This window comes from Marmota monax, unplaced genomic scaffold, assembly GCF_021218885.2.
Source record: "Marmota monax isolate L192 unplaced genomic scaffold, Marmota_monax_Labrador192_F-V1.1 WCK01_AAM20220418_F8-fsc01158, whole genome shotgun sequence".
NCBI lineage: Eukaryota > Metazoa > Chordata > Mammalia > Rodentia > Sciuridae > Marmota > Marmota monax.
Window position 1 is genome coordinate 46,011 of NW_026694762.1, and position 4,601 is coordinate 50,611.

The window sequence follows — 4,601 nt, forward strand, 5'->3', positions numbered from 1 at the left end:
GGGGCCATCTTCTCATGTATAGGAAAGTCACCTTAACCAGTGGGAAACTTTCCACCTCCGCTTTCCCCCCAACCACCACCTGTGACTCTTGCCCTCTGTGGTTACCACTGTCTCTCGTAACTCACGTGGGGAATCACATCACATATGTCCTCTGTTTGTCATCAGCTTATTTGCCAATGACTTTTAAAGTTAACATTGAACAGTGAATGTTTTCTTCATAAAAGAAAAAGTAGAGTGCAGCACAGAGAGAGCCTGTGCTCTTGCTGGCACCCTCCTGAAGCCCCCACCTGCTGAGCCACAGCCAACCCACTCAAGGTTGGTGTTCACCTCATGCTTGGTACTGCCATGTGTAGATTCATCATCCTGCCTCTGTCTGAGCCTTGGAAACTTTCCTGAGGATTTTCCCCACCTGGGGCCTGGCTTCCATGGCTCTGCCATGGCTTGGATGAGGTCCTTCAGCTCTTCATGCCTTAGGTTCCTCTGTGTAAGGTGAGCTGGTGGCCCACTCCTCTCAAGTTGTGCCAGAATGGACTGAACATATGCAGGCATTGCGAGGGGCCTCCCCTGGATCAGTTTTCATTTGTGACAGCTGTGATGGCTGCTTCTTGCTAGTTTTGTTATTGCTGTGCCCCTGCCACCGAGCTTGGGGGCTGACTTTCAGAATCTTCACCTTCTGAATGTGGTTGCTCTCATCCAGTGAGGAAGTCCACAGAACAGGGTAGAGTGGGGTTTCGGAATCACTACTCAAGACCTCTGGAGACCAAGCAGGATGCAAGTCTGATTTTATTTTGCAGTTACTATATATATATATATATATATATATATATATATATATATATATATATATATATATATATATATATAGTGAGGCAATAGCTTAGCAGATTATAGGCAGCCACCAATACAATTTCTGCTAACTGCCCTCGCAGTGACCAATCAGAGTGGGCCATAGAGAAAGCTCAGGGACTGCAACACATGGCCTCATGCCCAGGGCTGTACCTACAGGGTAAGTGGCCTGCCACTCAGATGCCCTTAATGTATGCCATGTATGCAGTATTCGGTGTACCTGTCTGCACATTCTTTCATTTCTTGCCTAGAGATATAGACTTCTAGGTGCATCTGGAAGTTTGATAATAATAACTGAAGCCACATAAAAAATGAGATTTTCTCAGTAAAATCATGAGAAGAAAAGAGAGCTTATGAACCAGTCCTGAAAGACTCCTGCATTGAACAGGTTGACAATGATCAGTCCTGAAAACCATGGCAGAGAAGTGGCAGGAGAACCAGGAGAGCATTACCTCACGTGGCCAGGAGAAGGAGACTGAGGCCAGGAGACAGCAGGCTGCATGCTTCAGAGGGAGCAGGCAAAGGCACATGCTGTCCTGGGCGTGTTGCCCAGGGACACCATCAGTGACTTGGATAAGGTGTTTTGATGGAATCTGGAGAAAAAGCTGGATTGGAGGAGCTTGAGCATAAGTGATCTGAGGGTAAATTTTTGTAGGGATCAAGGTCAGCCACATATAGTAGGAAACCCAGAAAATATAGACATCACCAAGACAGGGGTATGTTTAAAGCCAGAGTAACCACAGGTAAGGTATTAGTCTGGTGGATCAAGGATGTCTGAGCATAAAGGATTTTACAAATTCTGGCCTTTTCCTCATTGTGACTGCTACAGTCATGGGATCAGATTTATACTTCACTCAGAAGGAAGGATGGAGAGATGGGGCAAATGCCTTTGTGCATTGGAGTATGCTTCCCTTAAGGCACACTTCCAGAAATGTCAGTCAACATCTCTGACTGTTGCCCAATGACAAGGCTGCTCCTGTTCCCAAGCCTGCCCCTGGGGAAGTGGAGAATGTGGCATCAGCCATCTGTAGGTGTCTGTGGGGAGCTGAACCCAAAGATGTTCCTAGGATACTAAAATACCACAATGCTCAAGGCCCTTCTGAAGGATGGAAGGGTTTTCATGGGGCCCATACACCTCCTTCTGTGGACCTCAGTCCTCTCTGTTCACTCATAATACCTGGTGCAGCCCACAGACTCTGGGAAGAGTTGTCATACTGTATCATTCAGGTATAGTGAGGAGAACTGCAGGTGCAGGACAGGTGCAGATGTTTTCTGCAGTTTTGATCCTCAGAGGGTTGAATCCCTGGCATGGGAACCCTGGCTACTGAGGACTGCCTGTGTGTGGCTGGGCATACTGCTGGGCCCCTCCTGCCACATCAGGGTTTTCCTGCAAGGACATAAATGGAGACTAGCTGTCAAATGAGCAGCTACCAATGTCTGCCACACATGACAGTTGCTTTCCCTGTGACCCAAAATTTGGCCTGGGAGGAAGGAAGCAAAGGAGAGTGTATTTGGGGGTCTCAAGGGAGGGTGCAGTGTGTGTGTGGGGGGGGCGTCTTGAGGGATTCTTTTCCCTAAACTGGTGGCTGCTGTGTGTGCTTAATTCTGGGTAGAAGCTCAGAGTCCAGAAGGTAATGTGGGCTGTTTTCTGGGGTCCTGAAATGCTCCTCCATGGATTTTCCAGATACAGTATGGCTGTCATCTCGCTATTACTCCTCCATTTAGAGAATTCTATTAAAAAGAAAAAACAAACAAACAAACATCAGTTTCATGCATAAGTAGATCTGTTGCATGTACTTATTTCACATGGCATGAGTCCAGCTTGCCTACCCAGCATTCTGCAGTTGCCCTCCAAGAACTGGCAAGGTGAGTACATTTAGGTAAATCAAAAGGAACCGTGCTAATCAGAGACCACACACACACCCATGGCGATTTTCTCATCCAAAGAAAGGAGCTGGTTTTCCTGATCACCTGAGGGGTGGGTGTCTATGGGCTCAAGGGCACTCCACCCCACCACTTTGCCATGTACCAAGGTCAGTTCCAGCCACTGCTGGAGAGAACACCAAAGGGCACCAGGCTCATCTATGCAGAGTGACTGGCCCCAGTCCTTCATGGGTTGCTGTCAGGCCATAAGCCCAGGCCCAAGAGTGCATTTGCCCTCTGTCCCTGTGGTGAACAAATTGTTCTCTGAATTCTTGCAGAGAAAAGGTGGAGGTCTCATCTTCTACACCTTCCTGCTGACATGGGTATATTGTCACATAAACATCTCACCACCTTATCCAAAGTGGATGAAGATGGCAATGCAAATGTCTTCCTGGGAAGGGCTTGTGCCCCTGAACTACCAGACAGAGCCCCTGAGTTATGTCACCAGGTTGCTTATCCTGCCGGTGGATTAACCTCCTTGGATGGGGCTGGAGGCCTCCACAGTGTGCATGAGTTTTTGTGAATCTGGAAGAACAGGAGAATAGAGCACCACCAGCCACTGCAAGAGTTAAGGGTAGGAGAGACTGTCATCAACCAGGAGGGAAGAGAGACCAGGTGAGGGAGTGCAAGGCTGGGCCACTCTGCAATCAGAGAAACCCAGTGTCTTGGGGTCACTCTGAAGAGAGCATCCTCTGGGAGCAGGATCCAGAGATGTCACATCAGCTCTCTCCTGAGGCCTCTCCTACGGCCTGCAGTGCCCCTGCCTCAGAGATTAGACTTCCTCTCTTTTCAACCTTTGTTCCAAGTATAGAAAAAACTCCTCCATTTGCTTCCCCTTAGCATGGGTCAAATAAACATCAATTTAAGAAATGCTTACTGAGTACAAAGGGACAACCTCAGGGAAGCCAGCAGTCAGCCACCTGGTTCCAGGATAGTCCTGGCTCCCTGGCACAGTAAACACTGCCTCATTCTAAATGAGGTCCCAGGGCAAGAGGACACTGCAGGGTCCATCCTGTTCTGCCTACTGAGCAGACATATTTAACCATGAACACTCCAGGTTCCTTGTGAACATCAAAATCTAGGCTAATCTCACCTAGCCTCCTTAATCCACAGGGCTCTGGCTTGACACTTTAAGGAGCATCACTGTCCCACAGTCACAGGGTGAAGCCCACACATACACATGGTGGGTGCTTTCTTCCCTGAGGTGTCTTCTGGGAGGAATCCTATAGAGGCCTTGATAGCAAGAACTGTTGAAGGTTCAGAACAGGATGGTGGCAGGATAGGGCTTGGCTCAGTGTTGGAGACTTTGGTTTTGAGGTCAAGGCACTTGTGGAGTGTTCTGTGAGTTCTGCTTTGAGGCTGCTCTTGATGCCCATGAACCTTCCTTTCCTGAATGCTCCATCTCTAGCTGCCCATTCCACACCGTGGCTCTTCTTCCAAAGGAGCTCCAGGTTGGGGTGGGACACCTTCAGCTACCTTTGCCTTCCTCAAGGCCAGGTCTATAGAGCCTCCTCCTTTCTGAGCTCATTGTCTTTAAGAGGCAAGAAAGCAACTTGGAAAAGACAGAAAATCCAGAAATTTGCCCAAGACTCAGTCCTTAAGGGCCATGATGACAGCATCTTTTTCCCAGTAGCACTATACCACCTTCTTCAGGATGTTCTAACAAAGGGAGCAGACAGCAATGTCACAGAAGTCATGGAAATCCAAGGCAAGAAGGGGATGGTTGAATGTATCCATCCTGTCAAGTAAACTGTGGAGCAAAGCCCCTCCTGGGTTTCCAGTGGGAAGGTCTGTGGGCACTTTGCCATGACTGTGCTATGGAGGGATGTGGC